Consider the following 18,913-nt stretch of genomic DNA (forward strand, 5'->3'; position numbering starts at 1 on the left):
GTTTCACGGTAATGTTCTGTCTCTGGTCCACGGTAATGTTGTGTTTCTGTTTCACGGTAATGTTCTGTCTCTGGTTCACGGTAATGTTCTGTCTCTGGTCCACGCTAATGTTCTGTTTCTGTTTCACGGTAATGTTCCGTTTCTGGTCAACGATAATGTTGTGTTTCTGTTTCACGGTAATGTTCCGTTTCTGGTCCACGATAATGTTCTGTTTCAGTTTCACGGTAATGTTCGGTCTCTGGTCCACGGTAATGTTCGGTTTCACGATAATGTTCCGTTTCTGGTCAACGGTAATGTTCTGTCTCTAGTCCACAATAATGTTCGATTTCTGGTCGACGATAATGTTTGGTTTCACGGTAATGTTCCGTCTCTGGTCCACGATAATGTTCGGTTTCACGGTAATGTTCCATTTCTGGTCCACGGTAATGTTCTGTCTCTGGTCCACGGTAATGTTCAGTCTCTTGTCCACGGTAATGTTCGGTTTCACGGTAATGTTCCGTCTCTGGTCCACGATAATGTTGTGTTTCAGTTTCACGGTAATGTTCCGTTTCTGGTCCACGATAATGTTGTGTTTCTGGTCCACGATAATGTTCGGTATCACGATAATGTTCCGTTTCTGGTCAACGATAATGTTCTGTTTAGGTTTCACGGTAATGTTCTGTCTCTGGTCCACGATAATGTTCCGTCTCTGGTCCACGACAATGTTCTGTCTCTGATCCACGATAATGTTCTGTCTCTGGTCCACGATAATATTCCGTTTCTGGTCCACGATAATGTTCTGTTTCGGTTTCACGGTAATGTTCTGTCTCTGGTCCACGATAATGTTCCGTTTCTGGTCCACGATAATGTTCTGTTTCGGTTTCACGGTAATGTTCCGTTTCTAGTCCACGATAATGTTCTGTTTCTGTTTCACGGTAATGTTCAGTTTCTGGTCCATGATAATGTTCTGTTTCACGGTAATGTTCTGTCCCTGGTCCATGGTAATGTTCTGTCTCTGGTCCACGGTAATGTTCGGTTTCAAGGTAAAGTTCGGTCTCTGGTCCACAGTAATGTTCTGTCTCTGGTCCACGGTAATGTTCTGTCTCTGGTCCACGGTAATGTTCTGTCTCTGGTCCACGATAATGTTCCGTTTCTGGTCCACGATAATGTTCTGTTTCGGTTTCACGGTAATGTTCCGTTTCTAGTCCACGATAATGTTCTGTTTCTGTTTCACGGTAATGTTCAGTTTCTGGTCCATGATAATGTTCTGTTTCACGGTAATGTTCTGTCCCTGGTCCATGGTAATGTTCTGTCTCTGGTCCACGGTAATGTTCTGTCTCTGGTCCACGATAATGTTCCGTTTCTGGTCCACGATAATGTTCTGTTTCGGTTTCACGGTAATGTTCCGTTTCTAGTCCACGATAATGTTCTGTTTCTGTTTCACGGTAATGTTCAGTTTCTGGTCCATGATAATGTTCTGTTTCACGGTAATGTTCTGTCCCTGGTCCACGGTAATGTTCTGTCTCTGGTCCACGGTAATGTTCTGTCTCTGGTCCACGGTAATGTTCTGTCTCTGGTCCACGGTAATGTTCCGTCTCTGGTCCACGGTAATGTTCGATCTCTGGTCCACGATAATGTTCGGTTTCACGGTAATGTTCCGTCTCTGGTCCACGATAATGTTCTGTTTCGGTTTAAAGGTAATGTTCCGTCTCTGGTCCACGGTAATGTTCCGTCTCTGGTCCACGAAAATGTTGTGTTTCTGTTTCACGGTAATGTTCCGTTTCTGGTCTATGATAATGTTCTTTTTCACGGTAATGTTCTGTCTCTGGTCCATGGTAATATTCTGTCTCTGGTCCACGGTAATGTTCGGTTTCAAGGTAAAGTTTGGTCTCTGGTCCACAGTAATGTTCTGTCTCTGGTCCACGGTAATGTTCTGTCTCTGGTCCACGGTAATGTTCTTTTTCTGGTCCACGGTAATGTTCTGTCTCTTGTCCACGGTAATGTTCGATCTCTGGTCCACGATAATGTTCGGTTTCACGGTAATGTTCCGTTTCTGTGTTCCACGATAATATTCTGTTTCGGTTTCACGGTAATGTTCCTTCTCTGGTCCACGATAATGTTGTGTTTCTGTTTCACGGTAATGTTCCGTTTCTGGTCCATGATAATGTTCTGTTTCATGGTAATGTTCGACCTCTGGTCCACGATAATGTTCGGTTTGACGATAATGTTCGGTTTCACGGTAATGTTTTGGTCCACGGTAATGTTCTGGTCCACGGTAATGTTCCGTCTCTGGTCCACAGTAATGTTCCGTATCTGGTCCATGGTAATGTTCGGTTTCACGGTAATGTTCCATTTCTGGTCCACGGTAATGTTCTGTCTCTAGTCCACGATAATGTTCGATTTCTGGTCGACGATAATGTTCGGTTTCACAGTTATGTTCCGTCTCTGGTCCACGATAATGTTCGGTTTCACGGTAATGTTCCATTTCTGCTCCACGGTAATGTTCTGTCTCTGGTCCACGATAATGTTCGATCTCTGGTCCACGATAATGTTCGGTTTCACGGTAATGTTCCGTCTCTGGTCCACGATAATGTTGTGTTTCTGTTTCACGGTAATATTCCGTTTCTGGTCCACGATAATGTTCTGTTTCGGTTTCACGGTAATCTTCTGTCTCTGGTCCACGGTAATGTTCGGTTTCACGGTAATGTTCCGTCTCTGGTCCACGATAATGTTGTGTTTCTGTTTCACGGTAATGTTCCGTTTCTGGTCTACGATAATGTTGTGTTTGGGGTCCCCGATAATGTTCGGTTTCACGATAATGTTCGGTTTCTGGTCAACGATAATGTTCTGTTTCTGTTTCACGGTAATGTTCCGTTTCTGGTCCATGATAATATTCTTTTTCATGGTAATGTTCTGTCTCTGATCCACGGTAATGTTCTGTCTCTGGTCCACGGTAATGTTCTGTCTCTGGTCCACGGTAATGTTCTGTCTCTGGTCCACGGTAATGTTCTGTCTCTGGTCCACGGTAATGTTCGATCTCTGGTCCACGATAATGTTCGGTTTCATGGTAATGTTCCGTCTCTGGTCCACGATAATGTTCTGTTTCGGTTTCACGGTAATGTTCCGTCTCTGGTCCACGGTAATGTTCCGTCTCTGGTGCACGAAAATGTTGTGTTTCACGGTAATGTTCCGTCTCTGGTCCACGATAATGTTGTGTTTCTGTTTCACGGTTTTGTTCCGTTTCTGGTCCACGATAATGTTATGTTTATGTTTCACGGTAATGTTGTGTCTCTTGTCCATGGTAATGTTCTGTTTCTGTTTCACGGTAATGTTCCGTTTCTGGTCCACGAAACTGTTGTGTTTCTGTTTCACGGTAATGTTCCGTTTCTGGTCCACGGTAATGTTCTGTCTCTGGTCCACGGTAATGTTCTGTTTCTGTTTCACGGTAATGTTCCGTCTCTGGTCCACGACAATGTTCGGTTTCACGGTAATGTTCGGTTTCACGGTAATGTTCTGGTCCACGGTAATGTTCTGGTCCACGGTAATGTTCTGGTCCACGGTAATGTTCTGTCTCTGTTCCATGATAATGTTCGGTTTCACGATAATATTCGGTCTCTGGTCCACGATAATGTTCCTTTTTCTGTTTCACGGTAATATTCCGTTTCTGGTCCACGATAATGTTCTGTTTCGGTTTAACGGTAATGTTCGGTCTCTGGTCCACAGTAATGTTCTGTCTCTGTTCCATGATAATGTTCGGTTTCACGATAATGTTCGGTCTCTGGTCCACGATAATGATCTGTTTCTGTTTCACGGTAATGTTCGGTCTCTGGTCCACGATAATGTTCCTTTTTCTGTTTCATGGTAATGTTCCTTTTCTGGTCCACAGTAATGTTCTATCTCTGTTCCATGATAATGTTCGGTCTCTGGTCCACGATAATGTTCTTTTTCTGTTTCACGGTAATGTTCTGTTTCGGTTTAACGGTAATGTTCGGTCTCTGGTCCACAGTAATGTTCCGTCTCTGGTCCACGATAATGTTCGGTTTCACGATAATGTTCGGTTTCACGGTAATGTTCTGTCTATGGTCCACGGTAATGTTCGATCTCTGGTCCACGATAATGTTCGGTTTCACGGTAATGTTCCGTTTCTGGTCCACGATAATATTCTGTTTCGGTTTCACGGTAATGTTCCTTCTCTGGTCCACGATAATGTTGTGTTTCTGTTTCACGGTAATGTTCCGTTTCTGGTCCATGATAATGTTCTGTTTCATGGTAATGTTCGACCTCTGGTCCACGATAATGTTCGGTTTGACGATAATGTTCGGTTTCACGGTAATGTTCTGGTCCACGGTAATGTTCTGGTCCACGGTAATGTTCCGTCTCTGGTCCACAGTAATGTTCCGTCTCTGGTCCACAGTAATGTTCCGTATCTGGTCCATGGTAATGTTCGGTTTCACGGTAATGTTCCATTTCTGGTCCACGGTAATGTTCTGTCTCTAGTCCACGATAATGTTCGATTTCTGGTCGACGATAATGTTCGGTTTCACAGTTATGTTCCGTCTCTGGTCCACGATAATGTTCGGTTTCACGTTAATGTTCCATTTCTGGTCCACGGTAATGTTCCGTTTCTGGTCCACGATAATGTTCTGTTTCGGTTTCACGGTAATATTCCGTTTCTAGTCCACGATAATGTTCTGTTTCTGTTTCACGGTAATGTTCAGTTTCTGGTCCATGATAATGTTCTGTTTCACGGTAATGTTCTGTCCCTGGTCCACGGTAATGTTCTGTCTCTGGTCCACGGTAATGTTCTGTCTCTGGTCCACGGTAATGTTCTGTCTCTGGTCCACGGTAATGTTCCGTCTCTGGTCCACGGTAATGTTCGATCTCTGGTCCACGATAATGTTCGGTTTCACGGTAATGTTCCGTCTCTGGTCCACGGTAATGTTCCGTCTCTGGTCCACGAAAATGTTGTGTTTCTGTTTCACGGTAATGTCCCGTTTCTGGTCTATGATAATGTTCTTTTTCACGGTAATGTTCTGTCTCTGGTCCATGGTAATATTCTGTCTCTGGTCCACGGTAATGTTCGGTTTCAAGGTAAAGTTTGGTCTCTGGTCCACAGTAATGTTCTGTCTCTGGTCCACGGTAATGTTCTGTCTCTGGTCCACGGTAATGTTCTTTCTCTGGTCCACGGTAATGTTCTGTCTCTTGTCCACGGTAATGTTCGATCTCTGGTCCACGATAATGTTCGGTTTCACGGTAATGTTCCGTTTCTGTGTTCCACGATAATATTCTGTTTCGGTTTCACGGTAATGTTCCTTCTCTGGTCCACGATAATGTTGTGTTTCTGTTTCACGGTAATGTTCCGTTTCTGGTCCATGATAATGTTCTGTTTCATGGTAATGTTCGACCTCTGGTCCACGATAATGTTCGGTTTGACGATAATGTTCGGTTTCACGGTAATGTTCTGGTCCACGGTAATGTTCTGGTCCACGGTAATGTTCCGTCTCTGGTCCACAGTAATGTTCCGTATCTGGTCCATGGTAATGTTCGGTTTCACGGTAATGTTCCATTTCTGGTCCACGGTAATGTTCTGTCTCTAGTCCACGATAATGTTCGATTTCTGGTCGACGATAATGTTCGGTTTCACAGTTATGTTCCGTCTCTGGTCCACGATAATGTTCGGTTTCACGGTAATGTTCCATTTCTGGTCCACGGTAATGTTCTGTCTCTGGTCCACGATAATGTTCGATCTCTGGTCTACGATAATGTTCGGTTTCACGGTAATGTTCCGTCTCTGGTCCACGATAATGTTGTGTTTCTGTTTCACGGTAATATTCCGTTTCTGGTCCACGATAATGTTCTGTTTCGGTTTCACGGTAATGTTCTGTCTCTGGTCCACGGTAATGTTCGGTTTCACGGTAATGTTCCGTCTCTGGTCCACGATAATGTTGTGTTTCTGTTTCACGGTAATGTTCCGTTTCTGGTCTACGATAATGTTGTGTTTGGGGTCCCCGATAATGTTCGGTTTCACGATAATGTTCCGTTTCTGGTCAACGATAATGTTCTGTTTCTGTTTCACGGTAATGTTCCGTTTCTGGTCCATGATAATATTCTTTTTCATGGTAATGTTCTGTCTCTGGTCCACGGTAATGTTCTGTCTCTGGTCCACGGTAATGTTCTGTCTCTGGTCCACGGTAATGTTCTGTCTCTGGTCCACGGTAATGTTCGATCTCTGGTCCACGATAATGTTCGGTTTCATGGTAATGTTCCGTCTCTGGTCCACGATAATGTTCTGTTTCGGTTTCACGGTAATGTTCCGTCTCTGGTCCACGGTAATGTTCCGTCTCTGGTGCACGAAAATGTTGTGTTTCACGGTAATGTTCCGTCTCTGGTCCACGATAATGTTGTGTTTCTGTTTCACGGTTTTGTTCCGTTTCTGGTCCACGATAATGTTATGTTTATGTTTCACGGTAATGTTGTGTCTCTTGTCCACGGTAATGTTCTGTTTCTGTTTCACGGTAATGTTCCGTTTCTGGTCCACGAAACTGTTCTGTTTCTGTTTCACGGTAATGTTCCGTTTCTGGTCCACGGTAATGTTCTGTCTCTGGTCCACGGTAATGTTCTGTTTCTGTTTCACGGTAATGTTCCGTCTCTGGTCCACGATAATGTTCGGTTTCACGGTAATGTTCGGTTTCACGGTAATGTTCTGGTCCACGGTAATGTTCTGGTCCACGGTAATGTTCTGGTCCACGGTAATGTTCTGTCTCTGTTCCATGATAATGTTCGGTTTCACGATAATATTCGGTCTCTGGTCCACGATAATGTTCCTTTTTCTGTTTCACGGTAATATTCCGTTTCTGGTCCACGATAATGTTCTGTTTCGGTTTAACGGTAATGTTCGGTCTCTGGTCCACAGTAATGTTCTGTCTCTGTTCCATGATAATGTTCGGTTTCACGATAATGTTCGGTCTCTGGTCCACGATAATGATCTGTTTCTGTTTCACGGTAATGTTCGGTCTCTGGTCCACGATAATGTTCCTTTTTCTGTTTCATGGTAATGTTCCTTTTCTGGTCCACAGTAATGTTCTATCTCTGTTCCATGATAATGTTCGGTCTCTGGTCCACGATAATGTTCTTTTTCTGTTTCACGGTAATGTTCTGTTTCGGTTTAACGGTAATGTTCGGTCTCTGGTCCACAGTAATGTTCCGTCTCTGGTCCACGATAATGTTCGGTTTCACGATAATGTTCGGTTTCACGGTAATGTTCTGTCTCTGGTCCACGGTAATGTTCGATCTCTGGTCCACGATAATGTTCGGTTTCACGGTAATGTTCCGTTTCTGGTCCACGATAATATTCTGTTTCGGTTTCACGGTAATGTTCCTTCTCTGGTCCACGGTAATGTTCTGTCTCTGGTCCACGGTAATGTTCTGTCTCTGGTCCACGGTAATGTTCTGTCTCTGGTCCACGGTAATGTTCCATCTCTGGTCCACGATAATGTTGTGTTTCTGTTTCACGGTAATATTCCGTTTCTGGTCCACGATAATGTTCTGTTTCGGTTTCACGGTAATGTTCTGTCTCTGGTCCACGGTAATGTTCGGTTTCACGGTAATGTTCCGTCTCTGGTCCACGATATTGTTGTGTTTCTGTTTCACGGTAATGTTCCGTTTCTGGTCTACGATAACGTTGTGTTTGGGGTCCCCGATAATGTTCGGTTTCACGATAATGTTCCGTTTCTGGTCAACGATAATGTTCTGTTTCTGTTTCACGGTAATGTTCCGTTTCTGGTCCATAATAATATTCTTTTTCATGGTAATGTTCTGTCTCTGGTCCACGGTAATGTTCTGTCTCTGGTCCACGGTAATGTTCTGTCTCTGGTCCACGGTAATGTTCTGTCTCTGGTCCACGGTAATGTTCTGTTTCTGTTTCACGGTAATGTTCCGTCTCTGGTCCACGATAATGTTCGGTTTCACGGTAATGTTCGGTTTCACGGTAATGTTCTGGTCCACGGTAATGTTCTGGTCCACGGTAATGTTCTGGTCCACGGTAATGTTCTGTCTCTGTTCCATGATAATGTTCGGTTTCACGGTAATGTTCGGTCTCTGGTCCACGATAATGTTCCTTTTTCTGTTTCATGGAAATGTTCCTTTTCTGGTCCACAGTAATGTTCTATCTCTGTTCCATGATAATGTTCGGTCTCTGGTCCACGATAATGTTCTTTTTCTGTTTCACGGTAATGTTCTGTTTCGGTTTAACGGTAATGTTCGGTCTCTGGTCCACAGTAATGTTCCGTCTCTGGTCCACGATAATGTTCGGTTTCACGATAATGTTCGGTTTCACGGTAATGTTCTGTCTCTGGTCCACGGTAATGTTCGATCTCTGGTCCACGATAATGTTCGGTTTCACGGTAATGTTCCGTTTCTGGTCCACGATAATATTCTGTTTCGGTTTCACGGTAATGTTCCTTCTCTGGTCCACGATAATGTTGTGTTTCTGTTTCACGGTAATGTTCCGTTTCTGGTCCATGATAATGTTCTGTTTCATGGTAATGTTCGACCTCTGGTCCACGATAATGTTCGGTTTGACGATAATGTTCGGTTTCACGGTAATGTTCTGGTCCACGGTAATGTTCTGGTCCACGGTAATGATCCGTCTCTGGTCCACAGTAATGTTCCGTCTCTGGTCCACAGTAATGTTCCGTATCTGGTCCATGGTAATGTTCGGTTTCACGGTAATGTTCCATTTCTGGTCCACGGTAATGTTCTGTCTCTAGTCCACGATAATGTTCGATTTCTGGTCGACGATAATGTTCGGTTTCACAGTTATGTTCCGTCTCTGGTCCACGATAATGTTCGGTTTCACGGTAATGTTCCATTTCTGGTCCACGGTAATGTTCTGTCTCTGGTCCACGATAATGTTCGATCTCTGGTCCACGATAATGTTCGGTTTCACGGTAATGTTCCGTCTCTGGTCCACGATAATGTTGTGTTTCTGTTTCACGGTAATATTCCGTTTCTGGTCCACGATAATGTTCTGTTTCGGTTTCACGGTAATGTTCTGTCTCTGGTCCACGGTAATGTTCGTTTTCACGGTAATGTTCCGTCTCTGGTCCACGATAATGTTGTGTTTCTGTTTCACGGTAATGTTCCGTTTCTGGTCTACGATAACGTTGTGTTTGGGTTCCCCGATAATGTTCGGTTTCACAATAATGTTCCGTTTCTGGTCAACGATAATGTTCTGTTTCTGTTTCACGGTAATGTTCCGTTTCTGGTCCATGATAATATTCTTTTTCATGGTAATGTTCTGTCTCTGGTCCACGGTAATGTTCTGTCTCTGGTCCACGGTAATGTTCTGTCTCTGGTCCACGGTAATGTTCTGTCTCTGGTCCACGGTAATGTTCTGTCTCTGGTCCACGGTAATGTTCGATCTCTGGTCCACGATAATGTTCGGTTTCATGGTAATGTTCCGTCTCTGGTCCACGATAATGTTCTGTTTCGGTTTCACGGTAATGTTCCGTCTCTGGTCCACGGTAATGTTCCGTCTCTGGTGCACGAAAATGTTGTGTTTCACGGTAATGTTGTGTCTCTTGTCCACGGTAATGTTCTGTTTCTGTTTCACGGTAATGTTCCGTTTCTGGTCCACGAAACTGTTGTGTTTCTGTTTCACGGTAATGTTCCGTTTCTGGTCCACGGTAATGTTCTGTCTCTGGTCCACGGTAATGTTCTGTTTCTGTTTCACGGTAATGTTCCGTCTCTGGTCCACGATAATGTTCGGTTTCACGGTAATGTTCGGTTTCACGGTAATGTTCTGGTCCACGGTAATGTTCTGGTCCACGGTAATGTTCTGTCTCTGTTCCATGATAATGTTCGGTTTCACGATAATATTCGGTCTCTGGTCCACGATAATGTTCCTTTTTCTGTTTCACGGTAATATTCCGTTTCTGGTCCACGATAATGTTCTGTTTCGGTTTAACGGTAATGTTCGGTCTCTGGTCCACAGTAATGTTCTGTCTCTGTTCCATGATAATGTTCGGTTTCACGATAATGTTCGGTCTCTGGTCCACGATAATGATCTGTTTCTGTTTCACGGTAATGTTCGGTCTCTGGTCCACGATAATGTTCCTTTTTCTGTTTCACGGTAATGTTCCTTTTCTGGTCCACAGTAATGTTCTATCTCTGTTCCATGATAATGTTCGGTCTCTGGTCCACGATAATGTTCTTTTTCTGTTTCACGGTAATGTTCTGTTTCGGTTTAACGGTAATGTTTGGTCTCTGGTCCACAGTAATGTTCCGTCTCTGGTCCACGATAATGTTCGGTTTCACGATAATGTTCGGTTTCACGATAATGTTCTGGTCCACGGTAATGTTCTGGTCCACGGTAATGTTCTGGTCCACGGTAAAGTTCCGTCTCTGGTCCACAGTAATGTTCCGTATCTGGTCCATGGTAATGTTCGGTTTCACGGTAATGTTCCATTTCTGGTCCACGGTAATGTTCTGTCTCTAGTCCACGATAATGTTCGATTTCTGGTCGACGATAATGTTCGATTTCTGGTCCAAGATAATGTTGTGTTTCTGTTTCACGGTAATGTTCCGTTTCTGGTCCACGATAATGTTCTGTTTCGGTTTCACGGTAATGTTCTGTCTCTGGTCCACGGTAATGTTCTGTCTCTGGTCCACGGTAATGTTCGGTTTCACGGTAATGTTCCGTCTCTGGTCCACGATAATGTTGTGTTTCTGTTTCACGGTAATGTTCCGTTTCTGGTCTACGATAATGTTGTGTTTATGGTCCACGATAATGTTCGGTTTCACGATAATGTTCCGTTTCTGGTCAACGATAATGTTCTGTTTAGGTTTCACGGTAATGTACTGTCTCTGGTCCACGATAATGTTCCGTCTCTGGTCCACGATAATGTTCTGTCTCTGATCCACGATAATGTTCTGTCTCTGGTCCACGATAATGTTCCGTTTCTGGTCCACGATAATGTTCTGTTTCGGATTCACGGTAATGATCTGTCTCTGGTCCACGATAATGTTCCGTTTTTGGTCCACGATAATTTTCTGTTTTGGTTTCAAGGTAATGTTCTGTCTCTGGTCCACGGTAATGTTCCGTTTCTGGTCCACGATAATGTTCTGTTTGGGTTTCACGGTAATGTTCCGTTTCTAGTCCACGATAATGTTCTGTTTCTGTTTCACGGTAATGTTCCGTTTCTGGTCCATGATAATGTTCTGTTTCACGGTAATGTTCTGTCCCTGGTCCATGGTAATGTTCTGTCTCTGGTCCACGGTAATGTTCGGTTTCAAGGTAAAGTTCGGTCTCTGGTCCACAGTAATGTTCTGTCTCTGGTCCACGGTAATGTTCTGTTTCGGTTTAACGGTAATGTTCGGTCTCTGGTCCACAGTAATGTTCTGTCTCTGTTCCATGATAATGTTCGGTCTCTGGTACACGATAATGTTCTTTTTCTGTTTCACGGTAATGTTCTGTTTCGGTTTAACGGTAATGTTCGGTCTCTGGTCCACAGTAATGTTCTGTCTCTGTTCCATGATAATGTTCGGTTTCACGATAATGTTCCGTTTCTGGTCCACGATAATGTTCTGTTTCTGTTTCACGGTAATGTTCCCTTTCTGGTCTACGATAATGTTGTGTTTGGGGTCCCCGATAATGTTCGGTTTCACGATAATGTTCCGTTTCTGGTCAACGATAATGTTCTGTTTCTGTTTCACGGTAATGTTCCGTTTCTGGTCCATGATAATATTCTTTTTCATGGTAATGTTCTGTCTCTGGTCCACGGTAATGTTCTGTCTCTGGTCCACGGTAATGTTCTGTCTCTGGTCCACGGTAATGTTCTGTCTCTGGTCCACGGTAATGTTCGATCTCTGGTCCACGATAATGTTCGGTTTCATGGTAATGTTCCGTCTCTGGTCCACGATAATGTTCTGTTTCGGTTTCACGGTAATGTTGCGTCTCTGGTCCACGGTAATGTTCCGTCTCTGGTGCACGAAAATGTTGTGTTTCACGGTAATGTTCCGTCTCTGGTCCACGATAATGTTGTGTTTCTGTTTCACGGTTTTGTTCCGTTTCTGGTCCACGATAATGTTATGTTTATGTTTCACGGTAATGTTGTGTCTCTTGTCCACGGTAATGTTCTGTTTCTGTTTCACGGTAATGTTCCGTTTCTGGTCCACGAAACTGTTGTGTTTCTGTTTCACGGTAATGTTCCGTTTCTGGTCCACGGTAATGTTCTGTCTCTGGTCCACGGTAATGTTCTGTTTCTGTTTCACGGTAATGTTCCGTCTCTGGTCCACGATAATGTTCGGTTTCACGGTAATGTTCGGTTTCACGGTAATGTTCTGGTCCACGGTAATGTTCTGGTCCACGGTAATGTTCTGGTCCACGGTAATGTTCTGTCTCTGTTCCATGATAATGTTCGGTTTCACGATAATATTCGGTCTCTGGTCCACGATAATGTTCCTTTTTCTGTTTCACGGTAATATTCCGTTTCTGGTCCACGATAATGTTCTGTTTCGGTTTAACGGTAATGTTCGGTCTCTGGTCCACAGTAATGTTCTGTCTCTGTTCCATGATAATGTTCGGTTTCACGATAATGTTCGGTCTCTGGTCCACGATAATGATCTGTTTCTGTTTCACGGTAATGTTCGGTCTCTGGTCCACGATAATGTTTCTTTTTCTGTTTCATGGTAATGTTCCTTTTCTGGTCCACAGTAATGTTCTATCTCTGTTCCATGATAATGTTCGGTCTCTGGTCCACGATAATGTTCTTTTTCTGTTTCACGGTAATGTTCTGTTTCGGTTTAACGGTAATGTTCGGTCTCTGGTCCACAGTAATGTTCCGTCTCTGGTCCACGATAATGATCTGTTTCTGTTTCACGGTAATGTTCGGTCTCTGGTCCACGATAATGTTCCTTTTTCTGTTTCACGGTAATGTTCCTTTTCTGGTCCACAGTAATGTTCTATCTCTGTTCCATGATAATGTTCGGTCTCTGGTCCACGATAATGTTCTTTTTCTGTTTCACGGTAATGTTCTGTTTCGGTTTAACGGTAATGTTTGGTCTCTGGTCCACAGTAATGTTCCGTCTCTGGTCCACGATAATGTTCGGTTTCACGATAATGTTCGGTTTCACGATAATGTTCTGGTCCACGGTAATGTTCTGGTCCACGGTAATGTTCTGGTCCACGGTAAAGTTCCGTCTCTGGTCCACAGTAATGTTCCGTATCTGGTCCATGGTAATGTTCGGTTTCACGGTAATGTTCCATTTCTGGTCCACGGTAATGTTCTGTCTCTAGTCCACGATAATGTTCGATTTCTGGTCGACGATAATGTTCGATTTCTGGTCCAAGATAATGTTGTGTTTCTGTTTCACGGTAATGTTCCGTTTCTGGTCCACGATAATGTTCTGTTTCGGTTTCACGGTAATGTTCTGTCTCTGGTCCACGGTAATGTTCTGTCTCTGGTCCACGGTAATGTTCGGTTTCACGGTAATGTTCCGTCTCTGGTCCACGATAATGTTGTGTTTCTGTTTCACGGTAATGTTCCGTTTCTGGTCTACGATAATGTTGTGTTTATGGTCCACGATAATGTTCGGTTTCACGATAATGTTCCGTTTCTGGTCAACGATAATGTTCTGTTTAGGTTTCACGGTAATGTACTGTCTCTGGTCCACGATAATGTTCCGTCTCTGGTCCACGATAATGTTCTGTCTCTGATCCACGATAATATTCTGTCTCTGGTCCACGATAATGTTCCGTTTCTGGTCCACGATAATGTTCTGTTTCGGATTCACGGTAATGATCTGTCTCTGGTCCACGATAATGTTCCGTTTCTGGTCCACGATAATTTTCTGTTTTGGTTTCAAGGTAATGTTCTGTCTCTGGTCCACGGTAATGTTCCGTTTCTTGTCCACGATAATGTTCTGTTTGGGTTTCACGGTAATGTTCCGTTTCTAGTCCACGATAATGTTCTGTTTCTGTTTCACGGTAATGTTCCGTTTCTGGTCCATGATAATGTTCTGTTTCACGGTAATGTTCTGTCCCTGGTCCATGGTAATGTTCTGTCTCTGGTCCACGGTAATGTTCGGTTTCAAGGTAAAGTTCGGTCTCTGGTCCACAGTAATGTTCTGTCTCTGGTCCACGGTAATGTTCTGTTTCGGTTTAACGGTAATGTTCGGTCTCTGGTCCACAGTAATGTTCTGTCTCTGTTCCATGATAATGTTCGGTCTCTGGTACACGATAATGTTCTTTTTCTGTTTCACGGTAATGTTCTGTTTCGGTTTAACGGTAATGTTCGGTCTCTGGTCCACGGTAATGTTCTGTCTCTGTTCCATGATAATGTTCGGTTTCACGATAATGTTCCGTTTCTGGTCCACGATAATGTTCTGTTTCTGTTTCACGGTAATGTTCCGTTTCTGGTCTACGATAATGTTGTGTTTGGGGTCCCCGATAATGTTCGGTTTCACGATAATGTTCCGTTTCTGGTCAACGATAATGTTCTGTTTCTGTTTCACGGTAATGTTCCGTTTCTGGTCCATGATAATATTCTTTTTCATGGTAATGTTCTGTCTCTGGTCCACGGTAATGTTCTGTCTCTGGTCCACGGTAATGTTCTGTCTCTGGTCCACGGTAATGTTCTGTCTCTGGTCCACGGTAATGTTCTGTCTCTGGTCCACGGTAATGTTCGATCTCTGGTCCACGATAATGTTCGGTTTCATGGTAATGTTCCGTCTCTGGTCCACGATAATGTTCTGTTTCGGTTTCACGGTAATGTTCCGTCTCTGGTCCACGGTAATGTTCCGTCTCTGGTGCACGAAAATGTTGTGTTTCACGGTAATGTTCCGTCTCTGGTCCACGATAATGTTGTGTTTCTGTTTCACGGTTTTGTTCCGTTTCTGGTCCACGATAATGTTATGTTTATGTTTCACGGTAATGTTGTGTCTCTTGTCCACGGTAATGTTCTGTTTCTGTTTCACGGTAATGTTCCGTTTCTGGTCCACGAAACTGTTGTGTTTCTGTTTCACGGTAATGTTCCGTTTCTGGTCCACGGTAATGTTCTGTCTCTGGTCCACGGTAATGTTCTGTTTCTGTTTCACGGTAATGTTCCGTCTCTGGTCCACGATAATGTTCGGTTTCACGGTAATGTTCGGTTTCACGGTAATGTTCTGGTCCACGGTAATGTTCTGGTCCACGGTAATGTTCTGGTCCACGGTAATGTTCTGTCTCTGTTCCATGATAATGTTCGGTTTCACGATAATATTCGGTCTCTGGTCCACGATAATGTTCCTTTTTCTGTTTCACGGTAATATTCCGTTTCTGGTCCACGATAATGTTCTGTTTCGGTTTAACGGTAATGTTCGGTCTCTGGTCCACAGTAATGTTCTGTCTCTGTTCCATGATAATGTTCGGTTTCACGATAATGTTCGGTCTCTGGTCCACGATAATGATCTGTTTCTGTTTCACGGTAATGTTCGGTCTCTGGTCCACGATAATGTTTCTTTTTCTGTTTCATGTTAATGTTCCTTTTCTGGTCCACAGTAATGTTCTATCTCTGTTCCATGATAATGTTCGGTCTCTGGTCCACGATAATGTTCTTTTTCTGTTTCACGGTAATGTTCTGTTTCGGTTTAACGGTAATGTTCGGTCTCTGGTCCACAGTAATGTTCCGTCTCTGGTCCACGATAATGATCTGTTTCTGTTTCACGGTAATGTTCGGTCTCTGGTCCACGATAATGTTCCTTTTTCTGTTTCACGGTAATGTTCCTTTTCTGGTCCACAGTAATGTTCTATCTCTGTTCCATGATAATGTTCGGTCTCTGGTCCACGATAATGTTCTTTTTCTGTTTCACGGTAATGTTCTGTTTCGGTTTAACGGTAATGTTTGGTCTCTGGTCCACAGTAATGTTCCGTCTCTGGTCCACGATAATGTTCGGTTTCACGATAATGTTCGGTTTCACGATAATGTTCTGGTCCACGGTAATGTTCTGGTCCACGGTAATGTTCTGGTCCACGGTAAAGTTCCGTCTCTGGTCCACAGTAATGTTCCGTATCTGGTCCATGGTAATGTTCGGTTTCACGGTAATGTTCCATTTCTGGTCCACGGTAATGTTCTGTCTCTAGTCCACGATAATGTTCGATTTCTGGTCGACGATAATGTTCGATTTCTGGTCCAAGATAATGTTGTGTTTCTGTTTCACGGTAATGTTCCGTTTCTGGTCCACGATAATGTTCTGTTTCGGTTTCACGGTAATGTTCTGTCTCTGGTCCACGGTAATGTTCTGTCTCTGGTCCACGGTAATGTTCGGTTTCACGGTAATGCTCCGTCTCTGGTCCACGATAATGTTGTGTTTCTGTTTCACGGTAATGTTCCGTTTCTGGTCTACGATAATGTTGTGTTTATGGTCCACGATAATGTTCGGTTTCACGATAATGTTCCGTTTCTGGTCAACGATAATGTTCTGTTTAGGTTTCACGGTAATGTACTGTCTCTGGTCCACGATAATGTTCCGTCTCTGGTCCACGATAATGTTCTGTCTCTGGTCCACGATAATGATCTGTTTCTGTTTCACGGTAATGTTCGGTCTCTGGTCCACGATAATGTTCCTTTTTCTGTTTCACGGTAATGTTCCTTTTCTGGTCCACAGTAATGTTCTATCTCTGTTCCATGATAATGTTCGGTCTCTGGTCCACGATAATGTTCTTTTTCTGTTTCACGGTAATGTTCTGTTTCGGTTTAACGGTAATGTTTGGTCTCTGGTCCACAGTAATGTTCCGTCTCTGGTCCACGATAATGTTCGGTTTCACGATAATGTTCGGTTTCACGATAATGTTCTGGTCCACGGTAATGTTCTGGTCCACGGTAATGTTCTGGTCCACGGTAAAGTTCCGTCTCTGGTCCACAGTAATGTTCCGTATCTGGTCCATGGTAATGTTCGGTTTCACGGTAATGTTCCATTTCTGGTCCACGGTAATGTTCTGTCTCTAGTCCACGATAATGTTCGATTTCTGGTCGACGATAATGTTCGATTTCTGGTCCAAGATAATGTTGTGTTTCTGTTTCACGGTAATGTTCCGTTTCTGGTCCACGATAATGTTCTGTTTCGGTTTCACGGTAATGTTCTGTCTCTGGTCCACGGTAATGTTCTGTCTCTGGTCCACGGTAATGTTCGGTTTCACGGTAATGCTCCGTCTCTGGTCCACGATAATGTTGTGTTTCTGTTTCACGGTAATGTTCCGTTTCTGGTCTACGATAATGTTGTGTTTATGGTCCACGATAATGTTCGGTTTCACGATAATGTTCCGTTTCTGGTCAACGATAATGTTCTGTTTAGGTTTCACGGTAATGTACTGTCTCTGGTCCACGATAATGTTCCGTCTCTGGTCCACGATAATGTTCTGTCTCTGATCCACGATAATATTCTGTCTCTGGTCCACGATAATGTTCCGTTTCTGGTCCACGATAATGTTCTGTTTCGGATTCACGGTAATGATCTGTCTCTGGTCCACGATAATGTTCCGTTTCTGGTCCACGATAATTTTCTGTTTTGGTTTCAAGGTAATGTTCTGTCTCTGGTCCACGGTAATGTTCCGTTTCTGGTCCACGATAATGTTCTGTTTGGGTTTCACGGTAATGTTCCGTTTCTAGTCCACGATAATGTTCTGTTTCTGTTTCACGGTAATGTTCCGTTTCTGGTCCATGATAATGTTCTGTTTCACGGTAATGTTCTGTCCCTGGTCCATGGTAATGTTCTGTCTCTGGTCCACGGTAATGTTCGGTTTCAAGGTAAAGTTCGGTCTCTGGTCCACAGTAATGTTCTGTCTCTGGTCCACGGTAATGTTCGGTTTCACGGTAATGTTCCGTCTCTGGTCCACGATAATGTTGTGTTTCTGTTTCACGGTAATGTTCCGTTTCTGGTCTACGATAATGTTGTGTTTGGGGTCCCCGATAATGTTCGGTTTCACGGTAATGTTCCGTTTCTGGTCCATGATAATATTCTTTTTCATGGTAATGTTCTGTCTCTGGTCCACGGTAATGTTCTGTCTCTGGTCCACGGTAATGTTCTGTCTCTGGTCCACGGTAATGTTCTGTCTCTGGTCCACGGTAATGTTCTGTCTCTGGTCCACGGTAATGTTCGATCTCTGGTCCACGATAATGTTCGGTTTCATGGTAATGTTCCGTCTCTGGTCCACGATAATGTTCTGTTTCGGTTTCACGGTAATGTTCCGTCTCTGGTCCACGGTAATGTTCCGTCTCTGGTGCACGAAAATGTTGTGTTTCACGGTAATGTTGTGTCTCTTGTCCACGGTAATGTTCTGTTTCTGTTTCACGGTAATGTTCCGTTTCTGGTCCACGAAACTGTTGTGTTTCTGTTTCACGGTAATGTTCCGTTTCTGGTCCACGGTAATGTTCTGTCTCTGGTCCACGGTAATGTTCTGTTTCTGTTTCACGGTAATGTTCCGTCTCTGTTCCATGATAATGTTCGGTTTCACGATAATATTCGGTCTCTGGTCCACGATAATGTTCCTTTTTCTGTTTCACGGTAATATTCCGTTTCTGGTCCACGATAATGTTCTGTTTCGGTTTAACGGTAATGTTCGGTCTCTGGTCCACAGTAATATTCTGTCTCTGTTCCATGATAATGTTCGGTTTCACGATAATGTTCGGTCTCTGGTCCACGATAATGATCTGTTTCTTTTTCACGGTAATGTTCGGTCTCTGGTCCACGATAATGTTCCTTTTTCTGTTTCACGGTAATATTCCGTTTCTGGTCCACGATAATGTTCCTTTTTCTGTTTCACGGTAATGTTCCGTTTCTGGTCCACAGTAATGTTCTATCTCTGTTCCATGATAATGTTCGGTCTCTGGTCCACGATAATGTTCTTTTTCTGTTTCACGGTAATGTTCTGTTTCGGTTTAACGGTAATGTTCGGTCT

Source organism: Leuresthes tenuis, unplaced genomic scaffold (assembly GCF_036924035.1).
Source record: "Leuresthes tenuis unplaced genomic scaffold, fLeuTen1.0.hap1 SCAF_1, whole genome shotgun sequence".
Classification (NCBI taxonomy): domain Eukaryota; kingdom Metazoa; phylum Chordata; class Actinopteri; order Atheriniformes; family Atherinopsidae; genus Leuresthes; species Leuresthes tenuis.